A 19935-nucleotide genomic window follows, 5' to 3' on the forward strand; every position below is an offset into this window, starting at 1 on the left:
AGAAATTCATTTAGATATTAATTATACACTATTTAACAAGTTGTCTTGTGTTTGATGTGTAATACAGCTGATAGTTTAAGATTGTTTTAAGTTTGTACATAAAGAAATGATTAATTCATCAACTCATTCATCACAGACGTTGTACTGGCTATGACTTTTCTTCTAACGGTGATTCCTGACGGTAGTTTTTTAGAGGACAATTGATTGTTGTCGACATCCACTGTCTTTCCAAGCAAAATAAAGTTTACAACGGTGAACGCTACACAAGTAGAAAAGACCTCGTCCGAGTGGTTGGGAAGGAGCGCTCACAGTCAGCGGAGCCAGGCGGAAGTAAAAATTCATTACACAACTATTTGTTTGTTGTCATCTCAAATAATGCTGCGAGTGGGACTTGAGGAAGAGACATTTTAGCATAGTTTTTATTTTGTAAACCACATTTAGTCTCGTTTTTATTCGTCAGCGATATTGCATTATACATTTAATTATAGTCATCGTCACATGACCAGCATTTGCGGGCTCGTCCTCGTTTTTCGTCACCATGATAAAGGTTCGTGATGCTGATGATTAGTCATAATTTTTAATTCGTTGACGAAGCAGCACTACTCATGATTCATGTATCTAGTCCTAACACATTTCTAATATGTGTGTTATGTTTACATGAGAGGAGATTGATGATGGCTGTTTTGCTTGAGAGCAGATGAATCTTTCCAGGGACTTGACCTCTGTCTGAGATGCTTCTTGAGCTGCTTTGCTTTGCAGAAATCCTCCAGTTTGTCTCCTCAGTTGATGTACAGATTCTCTCAGAGCATTCAGAAGAGGCAAGAGAGAACTGGGAAGAGGTCATCATTTACGTCCTGTAGATTCAGGAGGTGCTGAGAGAGACTGGAAACTCTACAGAAAAAAACAAATCATCAGCTCCACACTTCATCCAGAATAACCTGCAGGTACATCACTTTTGATCTTTGTCTGTGGGACTGTTTGGGCAGATGCACAGTGATGTATTGTCGAGAGAAATAATTTAAAACAAGGATGGTGTTAATTGAGCTGTTACTACGAATATAAGTGCATCATAATCTGAACAACTAGACACTGAAACTTCACAAGGACCTTTAAGACATGAGTCAGCTTATGTTTGGTTTCAGTACGCTGAAGCATTGTATCAGGCACTTCACAGGATTGCATGAAACATTAACAAATCAATTCTTTGAAACACATATTATAGCATCAGATTGCATGTTGTTCTTTCGGTAATTTTCCTAACAAAATTATATTAATTCATTTTAGAGGGAAGCAATAGTAGCAAATAAAAATCCCATAATGTTGAAAGTCCAAACAACTGAATCAAAAATGTGTTGAAGTCTGCGGCTGCTGAATGAGTTAAAAAGTTCTGACATGAGACTTCAGTTGAGCAGATTTCCAGAGCTGAAAGCCATTCATTTCTTTCAAAAGAAGATGATCAGATGAGAGTCGACTGATGATTATATAATAAAAACGACACTCATGAATGTGTTTCTCTGTGAGTCTCTGTCCACAGCAGGATCTGCTCAAGTCCACTCTGCCCCTGTTCTTGTAGATCTGTGTTACCTGTGCACGGAACTGGATGTGATGCTGTGTGTGTGAAAGCTGCTCCAGCTCAGCGTCTCTCCATCCATCAGATCAGTGATCTCCTGCTCCAGTCTCTCCAGTCCGTTCTTCAGCGGGACTCCACTGCAGTCCGTTTTCCTGATCTCTGATCAGTCGTATCAGCTCAGAGCGGCTGTCTCAATGAGCGGATGAGCTCAGTAACAGATCCTACCTCACTGTCCTCCACTGCTGGTCTGTGCAGAGCGCTGTTAGGACACACAGTGATTCAGCTTCAGTGAGTCTGAACTGAGACGGAGCCAAACTTCTCTTCTTCTCCAGACTCACCTTATGAGACTCACAGTGTCTCTCAGCGCTGAATATCTAATCTCTCTCTGCTGGATTCCTCGGGGGTGCTGGAGCGTCTTTCTGCGTCTCCTTCAGCTGCTTCTGCAGGACAAACCGATGATAGTGAATCCACACAGAAAACTACTGACTCTAAATCACTCATGAACAGATGAATCCGTAAAGTGGAGCTGATAACTAAAGCTGTAGGTTCAAACTCCAGAAGTGAATGATTGATCATTTATCAGAATCACACATGAATTAAGACCTGTTTCAAGACTACAAGTGTTAAGAATAAAAGTCAACAGACAGAAGTAGAGCTTCGCACTGACAGTGTTTCTGTGTTCTACATAATTAAGATCTGTCTCTAGACAGAAAATAAATGAACAAAGTGAAGCTATAAATGACTGAAATCATCTGTATTCAGTCAGATTTACTGAACAGAAGGTCATCTGTCAATGCATTTATATTGTATTTTTGCTGATGAAAGTATATCTTTTGTCCAAAGAACGGGTGAATAGTTCACTCCTTTCACAACACTGTGTTGTTAGTACACATCTAGACGATGATGAAGGTTACAGTCTTTAATAAATCCACAGGCAAGGTTTACAAACAGAGAGAACAGCTAGAACACAGTTATGACCGGAAACAAACAAACTAAAGTACTAAATCAAACAAAATCACTAGCCATGAGAATGAAAATGGTGCAGACTGAAAACAAGGTACAAACTCTGTGAATATGTGACAGCTCCATTATTTTTTGTTGCTTAATCTATTTTATGAAAGATTGTGTTGATGAAGGTTTATGGTGCTTTTTCAGCAAACAGTGAAACTCTTCTTGCAGCTGCTGTTATTTCTGCTGTCGTGTGAATACTGTAAGCTGTTCATATTGTGCCAATAATAAACATGAGTGTCAGCAATATTTTTTGGTTTTTTTTTTTTTTTTTTCATCAGTGTCTAGTGTTAAATACCTGTTTCTCTGTCCTCTGTGCTGCGCTGATACAGTTTTCATGGTTTTTATGTTCATCCATACACAGCACACATATACACTTCTGATCTGGTGCGACAGAAAACCTCGAGGAGCTTCTCATGTTTCTGGCAGATCATCTCCTGCAGTCGTCCAGTGGCTTCAATCACTTTGTGTGGCTTACGTGAATTAAATTCCTCATGACGGTCAAAATGAGTTTGACAGTAAGACTCCAGACACAGCAGACAGGACTTGACGGCTCTGTATTTTCTTCCAGTACAGACGTCACACACTGCACATCTCCAGCTCCAAGCGTCACAGTCAGCAGAGAGTCTGGTCTTCTTCAGTTGTCTTCCACCACTTCAGCCAGCATGGTGTTTCTAAGCTAAAAGGCAGGTCTTGGACTGAAACGGTCTGTAACTGCACTGAGGGCAGCTGTACGAGACTCTCTTCTGATCCTCCTGATTCCCAGAACCCTGTAATACAGATCTTACAGTAAAACTGTGTCCACACTGGATGGTCACTGGATCCTTCAGGAGATCTAAACACACTGAACACAAGAACTCATCCTGAGAAAATCTGGCTTCTGCCATTTTACTGCATGAATACAGAGACACAAACACACAACAGCTCAAATTACACTTCAGTTTCTATTTCCTTAAAATCATGTGATTCCTGTTTCCTGGTTTTGTGTTTGAGTGACGTGTGTAAAACAGGTGTGTTCTTTGAGTCTGTAACGCAGGTTCCTCATTTCCTGCTGAGTTGTTATTAAAGTGAACATCAAAGATTGGTTGAATCAGGTGTGTTTTAATCAGAGACTAAACTGAACTCTGTGGGAAAAGTGACTCTCCTGTGACGAGGAATGGGGAACACTGATGATGAAATGTCTACTAGATGTCAGTCTCAGACCACAAACCTCAAAGAATTCAATGAGAAGCACGACAACAGCCGTAAAACCTACACTAATACTACATCTCAATTACTACACTTGTACTGCAGGCAAAGAAACTGTGTCCAGATTTACAGCTCCTTCTTGAATCTTCAGCCGGCTGGCAGGAGCCTCCCCTGACGGGTCACCTGACCTTCAGTGTCATGAGCTTACACAAGGGGTGCTTGTCTCTAATTGCACCGTGAGGAGGCGAGGATCGAGGAGTGAGGAGGAGGCTTCCTGAGGAACTATGAGCGAGGATACACAGGTGTATCCTTTAAAGAAGTGTTTTTCCTCTTGAAAACCTGACGCACATATAATTCTCCTCCCCCTTGTTGTAATCATTTTAATTTATATTTTCTCTTTTCAGTTTAATTAAATGACACCATACATGTCATATATTTCAAACAGGGCATCTTGCTTTATAAAAGAGCAGGTCATATGAGTCACTTCCTGTTTGTTGCTGCCGGTGTGTCTTGAGTTTGAGCTCCGTCACGCTAATTCTTTATCGTCTATTTTTTTAATCTTTAAATCTTTTTTATACACCATCATTTTCATTTCTATAACATGTGAATATATCCTCTATCGTATTCTACAACAAAAACAATCAGAGCGCCTTGTTATCACTAGTTTTATTTTGATTTCTCGAGTCCGCTATTAGCTTATAGCCCATTAGCATCGCCAGCGTGGTTGCCGCTAATCCTGCGTGCATTGCTAATACTCTATTCACACACATTACCATTGTTTTATGCTGCGTTTCAAGTCCTCCTGGTGAAGTTCGTACTTACGAGTTGACAAGTCGTAATTACGATGTCGGGTGCGTTCAAATCAGTCGGCACAAGATGGCGGTGTACCTTCTTTTAATAAATTACCTACAAGAAAATACAACCAGGTTTGTTAACTCTGCTTATAGAAAATGAAGAGCAAAGAATTTGCATCAGGTGCGTTTTGCGTTTTTTTTATTTTTTTAAATAATTTATGAAACCACTTTTATCTGTATCGCATAAAAACTTATTAATTGTTATATTGCAAGCCTGTCTATCAATTTCAATTAAAACGACTTTGTGGTGGCGTTCATGTGCGTTTAACTCGTAAATATGATATATCTGACATGACTTGAATGCACCATTACTCACTGTTACTTGCTTTAATGGCGGATGTATGTCTACCTTTGAGTGCAGGTGACGACACGTTCGAGCTGCATTCGGTGCAGCTCCAGCTGGAGGCCGTGGAGAAGCAGATTCGGGTCCTGGAGCAGAGGCAGGCCCAGCTGAGAGAGCGGAGAGCCGCGCTGGAAAAACCTCCCGGGCTGACGCTCACAAGTCCAGGGTAAGTATACAGCGCGCTGCTAACATCCCACCACCGTCCACCCCGTGTGTTTCTCTGCACAGGCCCAGTGCACCCAGGACGCGATCTGCCCAGATGTCCTTCAATCCGGCGCCGGGTGCATCCGCAGCGGAGGACGCGAGCCAGGCCCTGGGCGATGACCTGTCCCCCTCCGGTCTTCGAGGTCTCCCCATGTATCGATGAGGACACGAAAGGTTCAGTAGACTTTTTGCTCTAAATGAATGGTTATCGGTCATGGGTGTAAAGAACCAGAAACTGCTCTTTGTTAATAATTGGAATCTTTTCTGGGAGCGTCCTAGGCTTTTTTCCGCGCTGATGGCCTGCACCCCCAGCAGAGTCTGAGCGGAAACTCCTCTCAGACAACATCTCCAGGACTCTACACTCCATGTGACTAGTAAGCCAATTCTTAAATAACTGCTATGATGGCTTTTGTTCTACCCGCTTAAATGATAGATGTACTTGCGCTGTCCAATCTATTAAGACTGTGTCTGTGCCCCAAATAGTGAGGTCAAAATATAAATTTAATGTAGGATCTAGAAAAAATCTTATCGTGATTAAACCAGAAAAATTTAAAATGAACAAAAACGATTTTTAAAGTTTGGGCTCATAAACATTAGATCACACACACCAAAGCAGTTTTTGTAAATGAAATGATCACAAATAAAAGTTTTGATGTACTCTGCTTGACTGAAACCTGGCTAAAACCAAATGATTATATTGGTCTAAATGAGTTTACTCTACCAAACTACTGTTACAGATGATGCATTAGGACTTGCATTTACTTACTTAATAAACTCTTTTGGAGTCAAGCAAAATGTCACTGGGCCCACTCATTGTTTTAATTATACGCTAGATTTAATTTTTACATGTACATTTACATTTACATTTTATCATTTAGTCTAGCACAGAACTCGTAGCAAGTTTTTTTTTTTTTTTTTTTTTTTTTTTTTTTTTTTTTTTTCCAAGAATAGGATAGACAAGAAAAGAAAAGGTAAGTGCTGGAGAAAAAGATGAGTCTTTAGATGTTTTTTGAAGATGAGTAAAGACTCGGCTGTTCGATTTGAGATTGGGAGGTCATTCCACCAGCTGGGTGCAGTCTAGGAAAAGGTCCGTGAGAGTGATTTTGAACCTCTTTGGGATGGCACCACAAGGCACCGTTCACTTGCTGAACGCAAGCTTCTGGAGGGCGCATAAGTTTGAACTAGTGAGTTTAGGTATTTTGGTGCCGTGCCAGTGGTTGTTTTGTAGGCAAGCATCAGTACCTTGAATTTGATGCGAGCGGCTACTTGTAGCCAGTGTAACCTGATGAGGAGAGGAGTAACGTAAGCTTTTTTGGCACATTGAAGACAACCCTCGCTGCTGCATTCTGGATCAGTTGCAGAGGCTTCATAGTACATGCAGGAAGGCCCGCCAGGAGAGCATTACAATAGTCCAGTCTGGAGAGAACAAGAGCTTGGACAAGAAGTTGGGTGGCTTGCTCTGACAGGAAGGGTCTAATCTTCCTAATGCTGTATAGGGCAAATCTGCAGGACCGGGTCATTGTAGCAATATGGTCTGTGAAGCTCAACTGATGAACCATCACAACTCCTAGGTTTCTGGCTGTCCTGGAAGGAGTTATGGTTGACGATCCCAGCTGTATAGAGTAGTTGTGATTTAACAATGGCTTAGCTGGAACCACCAGCAGTTCTGTCTTAGTAAGGTTGAGCTGAAGGTGATGGTCATTCATCCAGCTTGAAATGTCACTCAGACCGGCTGCAATGCAAGCAGCTACCGTCGGATCATCTGGTTGGAATGAGAAGTAGAGTTGAGTGTCATCAGCGTAGCAGTGATAGTAAAAGCCATGCTTCTGAATGACAGATCCTAATGACGTCATGTAGATGGAGAAGAGAAGTGGTCCATATACTGAGCCTTGAGGAACCCCAGTAGCAAGAAGTTGTGACTTAGAAACTTCACCCCCTCCAAGACACCATGAAGGATCTATCTGAGGGGTAGGACTTGAACCATAGGAGTGCGGTTCCAGAGATGCCCATCTTTCTGAGGGTGGACGGTAGAATCTGGTGATTAACTGTGTCAAAGGCAGCAGACAGATCCAGCAAGATGAGTACTGAGGATTTGGAAGCTGCTCTTGCCAGTCGCAGGGCTTCAATAACTGAGAGCAGAGCAGTCTCAGTTGAGTGGCCGCTTTTGAAGCCAGACTGGTTTGCTGTCCAGGAGGTTGTTCGGTAGAAGAAACATAGAGAGTTGGTTGAACACAACTCACTCAAGTGTGTTTGCAGCTTGAATGGAAGAAGGGATACCGTCTGTAGTTTTTCTAGAAGTGCTGGATTTAGACACACGTTTCTTAAGCAGGTGGGCTTACCCGAGCCTGCTTAAATGCTGAGAGAACTGTACCAGAGTGAAGAGAGGGGTTGATAATGTGAGTAAGTGAAGGTATTACTGAAGTAGAAATCGCTTGAAGGAGGTGAGTGGGAATAGGATCAAGTGGACAAGTAGTAGGATGACTGAACAGGATAAGTTTGGAAAAAACAGTATGTCCAGCTATAGACAAGCTCTAAAAACTGCCAGGGCCGAGCATATCCACAAACTCGTAGAAAATAACCAGAACAATCCAAGGTTTTTATTTAGCACAGTAGCTAGATTAACAAATAACCAGATGCCACCTGATCTAAATTTTCCCTCACAGTTAAATAGTAATGACTTTATGAATTTCTTCACTGATAAAATAGATAGCATCAGAAATACAATAACAAATGTAGATTCTACAGCGTCTAATACTTCAGCCTTATTCATCGCACCCAAAGACAAACTGCAGTGCTTTACAACTATAGGACAGGAAGAGCTAAATAAACTTATCACTGCATCTAAACCAACAACACGTTTATTAGATCCTGTACCCACTAAATTACTGAAAGAGTTAATACCTGTAACAGAAGAACCGCTTTTCAATATTATTAACTCGTTATCTTTAGGTCATGTCCCAAAACCATTCAAGCTGGCCAGTTATTAAGCCTCTTATTAAAAACCACAACTAGATCCTAGTGAACTGGCAAATTACAGACCCATTTCAAATCTTCCATTTATGTCTAAACTTTTAGAAAAAGTTGTGTCTGCTCCTTCTTGCAAAAAAATTATCTCTATGAAGAATTTCAGTCGGGTTTCAGGCCCCACCATAGCACAGAAACTGCGCTTGTTAAAATTACAAATGACTTGCTTCTTGTGTCAGACCAAAGCTGCATCTCATTGCTAGTTTTACTTGATCTTAGTGCTGCGTTCGACACCATAGATCACGACATACTCATAGATCGATTACAAAACTATACAGGTATTCAAGGGCAGGCTCAAAGATGGTTTTAGATCCTACCTGTCCGATCGCTACCACCTTGTTTTATTTAAATGGGGAGTCATCTCATCCGTCACCATAAAATATGGAGGGCCACAAGGATCTGTCCTAGGTCCTCTGCTATTTTCAATATACATGTTGCCCCTTGGTAATATTATTAGAAAATATGGGATTAGTTTCCACTGTTATGCTGATGATACTCAACGATATATCTCAACAAGACGAATGAAACTTCTAAATTATTTCTAAGCTAAGAGAGTGTGTTAAAAATTTAAAAGATTGGTGACCAGTAAATTTCTCCTATTAAATTCGAAAAAAGACAGAGATATTACTTTATTGGACCTAGACGGATGTACTGTTACTTCCTCTACAGTCAAAAAATCTGGGTGTTATATTAGACAGCAACTTGTCTTTTTGAAAATCATATTTCCCATGTTACAAAAAGCAGCATTCTTCCATCTTAGAAACATTGCCAAGCTACGAAACATGGTTACCTGTTTCTGATGCAGAAAAAGCTACTTCATGCATTCATGACCTCTAGACTGGACTATTGTAATGCACTGCTAGGTGCTTGTCCGTGCATCTTCAATAAACAAGCTACAGGTAGTCCAAAATGCAGCGGCTAGAGTCCTTACCAGGTCAAGAAAATATGATCATATTTCCCCAATTTTACAGTCTCTACACTGGCTACCTAATAAAGGGTTACTCCACAACAAAATGAAAATTTTGTCATTATTCACTTACCCCCATGTTGTTCCAAACCTGTAAAAGCTTTGTTTGTCTTTGGAACACAATTTGAGATATTTTGGATGAAAACAGGGAGGCTTGAGACTGACACAGAAGAGTGTGCGCCTGCGTACAGCTCAGAATTGCCAAAATGGCGCTACGCTGATTTGGAGAGACACAGAGGAGGGGAACTGTTTGAATAAAGTCGTTATTTTTGTTTTTTTTCTTCGTGTACAAAAAGTATTCTCGTCACTTCATAACGTTACAGTTTAATCACTGATGGCAGATGGAGTATTCTGACGATGTCTTTCAAACTTTCCTGGACCTTGACACTGTTATTTATTTGGCAGTCTATGGGATAGTCTCAAGCCTCCCTGTTTTCATCCAAAATATCTTAAATTGTATTCCGAAGACGAACAAAGATTTTACAGGTTTGAAACGACATGGGGGTAAGTGATTAATGACAATATTTTAATTTTGGGATGGAGTATCCCTTTAAGTTCCGTATCAATTATAAAAATATTATTACTTACTTATAAAGGCCCTTAAGGGTTTAGCTCCTGCGTACCTAACTAGTCTTCTACCACGTTACAATCCATCACCCTCCCTAAGGTCACAAAACGCTGGACTTTTGATAGTACCTAGGATAGCAAAGTCCGCTAAAGGAGCTTTTTCGCATTTGTCTCCCAAACTCTGGAATAGCCTTCCTGATAATGTTCGGGGTTCAGATACACTTTCTCTGTTTAAATCTAGATTAAAAACACATCTCTTTGGCCAAGCATTCAAATAATGCACCTCATAATTTTGGACTGCAGTTATATCTGATCAAATGCGCATTATTATTCTTTAGCTTGGGTTAAACTAATTTATTTTACTTGGCTGGAACAGCAGCTACGCTAATTATGTCTCTATTTGTTTCTCTGTTTCTGCTGGGATTTACATCCCATGGCAACTAGGATTTACACAAGCTCCAGTCTGGATCCAGAACACCTGAGAAGAGATGATGCCAACCCCTCAGAGGACCTCAGATTATGCTAACCCAGAGACAACATACAGAACTACCAAATTTTGCCCATAAGCCTACTCTGCTCTGATTGGTCAGCTGGTCAAGCCTGTTGTGATTGGCACAGAGAGGAGTCCTTGAGCCAGTTAGCCAGCACTACCATTGACAAAGCACCTTTACACAGTAACATAGTGCTCCAATCCGTTCTTATAATAATGACATAAAATACAAAACACTTAAGCAAGCGAATCGTGCCCACAGCTAAAGTTTAGCTGCTAAACTGTGAACACTAGGTGGATACGCTAGCCGAGTGCTAACATGACTAACTGATGAAACAATACAGTTTGTAAACCAAAATGTGTCTACTGTAATGTTTGAAGAACGACAGACAAAAGACTCTGTCTTAACTTTTAATCAGAACACAGTTGTATCTCTCCCGCATTAACCCTATAACTGCCGGTGCAGCACAATAAACAGCAATTTCACAATGATTATAAAGTCTGTGTGCTACACTACATTCTTTAATTATTAAACGAAGTCATTAGATCAACATCAGTATACAATAATCGACACATTCTTAGGAAATAGTGGGTTCACAGTGAATTATCAGAAGTACTTCAGTAAGACAGTTATATTGTGCTTTAGCTGGAAACTTGCACTAGGTATACATCACATATTAGCACAAAAACTTTTTTTGAGCACTCAATTGAAAATGTACACAGCGTATCAATCGTAGTTACAGGTTGTGGTTCGGAGAGCTTGTTAGTCCAAATTAAGAAGATTAGAAGCCAACGAAGATAAAAGCCAAGATTAGAGAAGCAGTCCTTGATAAAATGACATGCAATCAACAAAAGCGTCTTCTTAAACATGATGTAAACACACTAATAGCAGAAGTGTTTGTGAGCAGGTCAGACTCTGTTTGTATTTCGCGGGCAGGTGGGGATTATGCAAATGAGTTACCCAGTGACGTATACCCGTAACAGGAAAAAGATTCGAAAATATAAAGACTCGTTAAGGCGTTTCAAAACCGACTCTCTCTTTTGATATAAACATAATTTCTAGTCGTGTCTTCTTTTGGAAGGCAAAAACAAAGTAGTTTTGCTTTCTCAACGATACAGAGTCACACCGCAGTCTTGAGCAGAGGTGGGCGGCTTGAGAACAGCTCGGCAGGAGGATTCAACGAAGTAGCTTGCAGCAACCACATGTGATGACCCCGGGCTGGAAAGCTGATCCGGCGACCCACAGTGCAAAGTTGATGTATTTCCTCAGCGACCAGCACGGCTCAGCTCCAGGCATGACGAAGCAGATATCGTCCTCTTTTGGAAGGCCAAACAAAGTAGTTTCGCTTTCACAGTGAAACACACAGCGTCTATACGACATGACGGCGACGGCAGCAACAATACTAGAACGAGAATAAAAGGTACGCCTTCTTTCATTGCGTGAACATCTGGGCGGCGTTATGCAAATCTTCCCACATACTGACGTAGAGATGTGGGGGAGCGTTTCAGGGGGGCGTGGACAAGTATTAACTTTGATAAAGAATATCTCTTTGGATTTGAGACTTTACAACTTTACTTTTTTTAAAAAAAAATCTTCTTTATTCACCAAGAGCTTGTAACACTCCAAAGAGAAAGGAAAAATTTAAATCGCATCATATGACCCCTTTAAGACAGAGTGTCTTTTGTCTGTCGTTCTTCAAACATTACAGTACACATATTTTGGTTTACAAACTGTATTGTTTCATCAGTTAGTCATGTTAGCACTCGGCTAGCGTATCCACCAAGTGTTCACAGTTTAGCAGCTAAACTTTAGCTGTGGGCACGATTCGCTTGCTTAAGTGTTTTTGTATTTTATGTCATTATTGTAAGAACGGATGGTTCCGTTTTCCTATATGGAAATACTTTTCATATAAGAGCTGCACATTAAGCGCTGACACATGAACGGATGTTGTTTAAGATGTTTATTACCACGACAACTGTCCGAGTCCGTGGCGCCTGCAGGTGTACGGCTTTACGCACTGTGAGCTATGAGCGCTCAGACTGACCTCCAATTCGCCCCGCAAACATTTCAGCAGTTATCATAGGCCTGTGTGTGTCCCGTATTTCTGTTGACTGAACCTGGTCTGTGAGGCAATTCGCTGAGTTTAGGTTTATCATTGTGAAGCGCTCCTGTTCAAACCCAAGACAGCAGGCGTTTGTTGTTTTCTTTATTTTTATAAAAGCACAATGTTTTGTTGGTATTGTGAGTGCACACAAATAAAACTAGCCCCTTTACAGTTTAGAATGAGATATTACTCTTACCTTTATGAGCAAAAATGACTGCGTATTAAGATGTTTCCACTGTTAGAAAATACTGCAAGTGATCACGCCGGCGCCTCCATGTCCTGCAGAGCGCGCTTCAGCTTCCACTCTCCGCACAAACGTCTTTAAACGTTTAAACTTTAAACTAACATTGTGATATGCTTGAACTTAAAGTTTTATATCTATAGATTTTATTTTATGCAAGTCGTGATGATTTGAGAAGGCTAAATTGATCAAACATATAGGCTATGATCAATTCACTGTCTGTAGCTGGCCATAAAAAAAAAAAAAAAGATATACACATTTAACGAACAAAAAATGTTCCAAACATTTTTCTAAATTTACTTTATAAAAAACAAAATGAAATATAATCACTTTTCTGTTACATACAAAACTGAACTATTTTAATAGCTGAAACAATAGTATAAGCTTTTTTGGGGGAAATGGGAAAAAGATGGGCTAGGGCCTACAAGTGCTGGTCATATAATTAGAATATCATCAAAAAGTTGATTTATTTCACTAATTCCATTCAAAAAGTGAAACTTGTATATTATATATATTCATTACACACAGACTGATATATTTCAAATGTTTATTTCTTTTAATTTTGACGTTTATAACTGACAACTAAGGAAAATCCCAAATTCAGTAACTCAGAAAATTAGAATATTGTGAAAAGGTTCAGTATTGAAGACACCTGGTGCCACACACTAATCAGTTAATTAACTCAAAACACCTGCAAAGCCTTTAAATGGTCTCTCAGTCTAGTTCTGTAGGCAACACAATCATGGGGAAGACTGCTGAATTGACATTTGTCCAAAAGACGACCATTGACACCTTGCACAAGGAGGGCAAGACACAAAAGGTCATTGCAAAAGAGGCTGGCTGTTCACAGAGCTCTGTGTCCAAGCACATTAATAGAGAGGCGAAGGGAAGGAGAAGATGTGGTAGAAAAAAGTGTACAAGCAATAGGGATAACCGCACCCTGGAGAGGATTGTGAAACAAAACCCATTCAAAAATGTGGGGGAAATTCACAAAGAGTGGACTGCAGCTGGAGTCAGTGCATCAAGAACCACTACACACAGACGTATGCAAGACATGGGTTTCAGCTGAGCATTCCTTGTCAAGCCACTCTTGAACAACAGACAGCATCAGAAGCGTCTCACTTCCAAAAGGACTGGACTGCTGCTGAGTGGTCCAAAGTTATGTTCTCTGATGAAAGTAAATTTTGCATTTCCTTTGGATATAAGGGTCCCAGAGTCTGGAGGAAGAGAGGAGAGGCACACAATCCACGTTGCTTGAGGTCCAGTGTAAAGTTTCCACAGTCAGTGATGGTTTGGGGTGTCATGTCATCTGCTGGTGTTGGTCCACTGTGTTTTCTGAGGTCCAAGGTCAACACAGCCGTATACCAGGAAGTTTTAGAGCACTTCATGCTTCCTGCTGCTGACCAACTTGCAGCAACCTCATATTTCATTTTCCAACAGGACTTGGCACCTGCACACAGTGCCAAAGTTTCCAGTACCTGGTTTAAGGACCATGGTATCCCTGTTCTTAATTGGCCAGCAAACTCTTCTGACCTTAACCCCATAGAAAATCTATGGGGTATTGTGAAGAGGAAGATGCGATATGCCAGACCCAAGAATGCAGAGGAGCTGAAGGCCACTATCAGAGCAACCTGGGCTCTCATAACACCTGAACAGTGCCACAGACTGATCTACTCCATGCCACGCCGCATTGCTGCAGTAATTCAGGCAAAAGGAGCCCCAACTAAGTATTGAGTGCTGTACATGCTCATACTTATCATTTTTATACTTTTTAGTTGGCCAAGATTTCTAAAAATCCTTTCTTTGTATTGGTCTTAAGTAATATTCTAAATTTCTGAGATACTGAATTTGGGATTTTCCTTAGTTGTCAGTTATAATCATCAAAATTAAAAGAAATAAACCTTTGAAATATATTAGTCTGTGTGTAATGAATGAATATAAGTTTCACGTTTTTAATGTAATTAATGAAATAAATCAACTTTTTGATGATATTCTAATTATATGACCAGCACCTGTATATTTGAGGCCCCTGCAAGGCTCTAATCCACTTCATCCAACGCTGTTTTGTTCTCATCTGTGAGCATGCTCTTGATGTATATATTTAAAGCCATTTAATATGTACATGAAAAATGTAGAAACATTGCACACATCTATGGGGCACCATTATGCAGCAGCAAGCATCAAAACAAAAAAGGAACCAGAAAATGTGTGAAAATGTATAGGGCCCCATTCCTATATTTTGCCTGGGGCCCCCAATTCACTAAATCCGCCCTTGGGTCATATGACATTGCTAAAAGGAACATTATTTTGTGTATTTGGTGTAATGAAATGTGTTTATGCGGTTTAAGGTTAGAAAACACATTATTTTATTCTATACGACATGGAGGCGGCAACAACAATACTACAACGAGAATAAAAGATACGCTTTTTTCTTTGTGTGAACATCTGGGCAGTGTTATGCAAATCTTCCCACATACTGACGTAGAGATGTGGGGCGTGTTAGAACGAGCTGTTTCAGGGGGGTGTGGACAAGTGTTAACTTTTATAAAGAATATCTCTTTAGATTTGAGACTTTAGTCTTTGCAACTTTACAGATCTTCTTTATTCACCAAGAGCTTGTAAAACTCCAAAGAGAAAGAAAAATTTAAAAATCGCATCATATGACCCCTTTAAAAGACATTCAGTTCACAATTAAACTGAGTCACCTGAAATTTTCAACAAATCAAGTTTGAGGCTTAAAAAAAGAAGAAAAACATTATTGAAGGGTGTGAATACTTTCACAAGCTCTGTATTTTCTCATCAAATTTAAATGTGCAGAAAATGAGCACTGAAATTATGCAGGATGTGATTTGAACATCTTTAATCGGACAATAAATTAAGAAAAGTGTTACATAACTTTATTTGTCCCGCCCTCACAGGCACACAAAATAGTTCAGTATTATAGCAGTTTTCATTCATCCTCAGACACAACGCTGATAATAAAATAAGTATTTTTATGTACACATCCTAGTGTTTATGCCTCCCGAACTTTATGAAAAAAACCTTTGTGCAAAAACGTTCTGGGGTTTCACGTAGTCTGCCGATGAGAAATACCATACCACCAATCTTTCCCTTAATAAATAAATAAAGCAGCTTGATTCATCATGCCCTGATTGTGTTTCATCTGCAGAAGTGTTGGGCTGGATGTGGACATTACAGACGGTCAGATCGAGTGTCTTCTGTGCTGAACTCTTCCTGATCGCTGGCAGACTCTGGATCCGTGTTATTCAGCAGCTCCACTAATAAAGCGACGAGCTCTCGGTCCTTACAGTCTTCTGAGGAGGATCTGCGGTCGGAGCGGTGCAGACTGCGGTGGATCATGGCCTGCAGGGAGGTGCGCAGATCCCACAATAACTCCCAGACGTGAGGAGAAAACTCCCATCGGATGAGTGAGTGACCCGGTAACATTTTATTATATTTAGACAATGTCCAACTAGTCTATTTTAGTCAATTAAAATTTAGTCATAGTCATGCTGCATAATGGTTAAAGTGATAATCACAATTATTATGCTAAAAAATTATTATCGTGATTATTTGAGAAACTGCATGAAAATAACTGCACTTTAAGCAGAAATCGGCTCGTACACATGCTGTATTTGACCTAATATGGTTTCCTGATTTATTATACAGGTGCTGGTCATATGATTAGAATATCATCAAAAGGTTGATTTATTTCACTAATTCCATTCAAAAAGTGAAACTTGTATATTATATTCATTCATTACACACAGACTGATATATTTCAAATGTTTATTTCTTTTAATTTTGATGATTATAACTGACAACTAAGGAAAAACCCCAAATTCAGTATCTCAGAAAATTAGAATATTGTGAAAAGGTTCAATATTGAAGACACCTGGTGCCACACTCTAATCAGCTAATTAACTTAAAACACCTGCAAAGGCCTTTAAAAGGTCTCTCAGTCTACAGTCGTGGCCAAACGTTTTGAGAATTATATAAATATTAGTTTTCAAAAAGTTTTCTGCTAAACTGCTTTTAGATCTTTGTTTCAGTTGTTTCTGTGATGTACTGAAATATAATTACAAGCACTTCATACGTTTCAAAGGCTTTTATCGACAATTACATGACATTTATGCAAAGAGTCAGTATTTGCAGTGTTGTCCCTTTCTTTTTCAGGACCTCTGCAATTCGACTGGGCATGCTATCAATCAACTTCTGGGCCAAATCCTGACTGATAGCAACCCATTCTTTCATAATAACTTCTTGGAGTTTGTCAGAATTAGTGGGTTTTTTTGTTTGTCCACCCGCCTCTTGAGGATTGACCACAAGTTCTCAATGGGATTAAGATCTGGGGAGTTTCCAGGCCATGGACCCAAAATTTCAACATTCTGGTCCCCGAGCCACTTAGTTATCACTTTTGCCTTATGGCACGGTGCTCCATCGTGCTGGAAAATGCATTGTTCTTCACCAAACTGTTGTTGGGTTGTTGGACGAAGTTGCTGTTGGAGGGTGTTTTTGGTACCATTCTTTATTCATGGCTGTGTTTTTGGGCAGAATTGTGAGTGAGCCCACTCCCTTGGGATGGGAAGCAACCCCACACATGAATGGTGTCAGGATGCTTTACTGTTGGCATGACACAGGACTGATGGCAGGCGCTCACCTTTTCTTCTCCGGACAAGCCTTTTTCCAGATGCCCCAAACAATCAGAAAGGGGCTTCATCGGAGAATATGACTTTGCCCCAGTCCTCAGCAGTCCATTCACTATACTTTCTGCAGAAGATCAATCTGTCCCTGATGTTTTTTTTGGGGAGAAGTGGCTTCTTTGCTGCCCTTCTTGACACCAGGCCATCTTCCAAAAGTCTTCGCCTCACTGTGCGTGCAGATGCGCTCACACCTGCCTGCTGCCATTCCTGAGCAAGCTCTGCACTGGTGGCACTCCGATCCCGCAGCTGAATCCTCTTTAGGAGACAATCCTGGTGCTTGCTGGACTTTCTTGGACGCCCTGAAGCCTTCTTACAGGAATTGAACCTCTTTCCTTGAAGTTCTTGATGAACCTATAAATTGTTGATTTAGGTGCAATCTTAGTAGCCACAATATCCTTGCCTGTGAAGCCATTTTTTTTGCAACGCAATGATGGCTGCACGCGTTTCTTTGCAGGTCACCATGGTTAACAATGGAAGAACAATGATTTCAAGCATCACCCTCCTTTTAACATGTCAAGTCTGCCATTCTAACCCAATCAGCCTGACATAATGATCTCCAGCCTAGTGCTCGTCAACATTCTCACCTGAGTTAACAAGATGATTACTGAAATGATCTCGGCAGGTCCTTTAATGACAGCAATGAAATGCAGTGGAAAGGTTTTTTTTGGGATTAAGGTAATTTTCATGGCAAAGAAGGACTATGCAATTCATCTGATCACTCTTCATAACATTCTGGAGTATATGCAAATTGCTATTATAAAAACTTAAGCAGCAACTTTTCCAATTTCCAATATTTATGTAATTCTCAAAACTTTTGGCCATGACTGTAGTTCTGTAGGCTACACAATCATGGGGAAGACTGCTGACTTGACAGTTGTCCAAAAGACAACCATTGACACCTTGCACAAGGAGGACAAGACACAAAAGGTCATTGCAAAAGAGACTGGCTGTTCACAGAGCTCTGTGTCCAAGCACATTAATAGAGAGGCGAAGGGAAGGAAAAGATGTATTAGAAAAAAAGTGTACAAGCAATAGGGATAACCACACCCTGGAGAGGATTGTGAAACAAAACCCATTCAAAAATGTGGGGGAGATTCACAAAGAGTGGACTGCAGCTGGAGTCAGTGCTTCAAGAACCACTACACACAGACGTATGCAAGACATGGGTTTCAGCTGTCGCATTCCTTGTGTCAAGCCACTCTTGAACAACAGACAGCGTCAGAAGCGTCTCGATTCATAAAGGACTGGACTGCTGCTGAGTGGTCCAAAGTTATGTTCTCTGATGAAAGTAAATTTTGCATTTCCTTTGGATATCAGGGTCCCAGAGTCTGGAGGAAGAGAGGAGAGGCACACAATCCATGTTGCTTGATGTCCAGTGTAAAGTTTCCACAGTCAGTGATGGTTTGGGGTGCCATGTCATCTGCTGGTGTTGGTCCACTGTGTTATCTGAGGTTCAAGGTCAACACAGCAGTATACCAGGAAGTTTTAGAGCACTTCATGCTTCCTGCTGGTGACCAACTTTATGGAGATGCATATTTCATTTTCCAACAGGACTTGGCACCTGCACACAGTGCCAAAGCTACCAGTACCTGGTTTAAGGACCATGGTATCCCTGTTCTTAATTGGCCAGCAAACTCGCCTGACCTTAACCCCATAGAAAATCTATGGGGTATTGTGAAGAGGATGATGCGATATGCCAGACCCAAGAATGCAGAAGAGCTGAAGGCCACTATCAGAGCAACCTGGGCTCTCATAACACCTGAGCAGTGCCACAGACTGATCTACTCCATGACACCCCGCATTGCTGCAGTAATTCAGGCAAAAGGAGCCCCAACTAAGTATTGAGTGCTGTACATGCTCATACTTATCATTTTTATACTTTTTAGTCGGCCAAGATTTCTAAAAATCCTTTCTTTGTATTGGTCTTAAGTAATAATCTAATTTTCTGAGATACTGAATTTGGGATTTTCCTTAGTTGTCAGTTATAATCATCAAAATTAAAAGAAATAAACATTTGAAATATATTAGTCTGTGTGTAATGAATGAATATAATATACAAGTTTCACTTTTTGAATGGAATTAGTGAAATGAATCAACTTTTTGATGATATTCTAATTATATGACCAGCACCTGTATTATCAGAAATATAAACACATTCTAGTCTCTACATTATGAAAACTGGTCAAACTCATCGAAAATGAAAGCAGTGATATTCCTAATATTAATTCCAAATTACCTGCATGTTTTTCTATTGAAATGGGGAAAAAAAGACTCTGTATTGTGAACTCAATCACAAACAACAGAGTCGAGATCAACTCCAATTTACATGTTTGTGGTTGCCAGGTTTGGAAGATAAAATAAACAGGGCACACAACGTGCCTTTTTAACCCTCTGGAGTCTAAGGGTATTTTTGGGGCCTGGAGAAGTTTTGTCATGCCCTGACATTTGTGCTTTTTTCAGTTTCTTATAAATATCTAAATGGCTAAAGTCTAATCTCACTGTAATCAGCACAAACTGGGCTATAATAATATGTGAGCAGCATGTATTTACATGATTGTGTTTTTGAGAAAAAAAAATGTTATGCGTGGTTAGTGAAAAACTAAAATGTTAAATCACTTGAATAAGGCAATAAAACACATATAGAAAATTGGTTCCCAGGAATTTGGAGAAC

At 40.3% G+C, this 19935-nt stretch overlaps 1 pseudogene; it reads right to left on the minus strand.

Moving 5' to 3' along the window:
• LOC109085262 overlaps positions 1-3249 on the minus strand; it is a 24839-nt pseudogene extending 21590 nt beyond the window's left edge.
• Between the last annotated feature and the right edge of the window lie 16686 nt (positions 3250-19935).

This window comes from Cyprinus carpio, chromosome A2 (genome assembly GCF_018340385.1).
Source record: "Cyprinus carpio isolate SPL01 chromosome A2, ASM1834038v1, whole genome shotgun sequence".
NCBI classification, from domain to species: domain Eukaryota; kingdom Metazoa; phylum Chordata; class Actinopteri; order Cypriniformes; family Cyprinidae; genus Cyprinus; species Cyprinus carpio.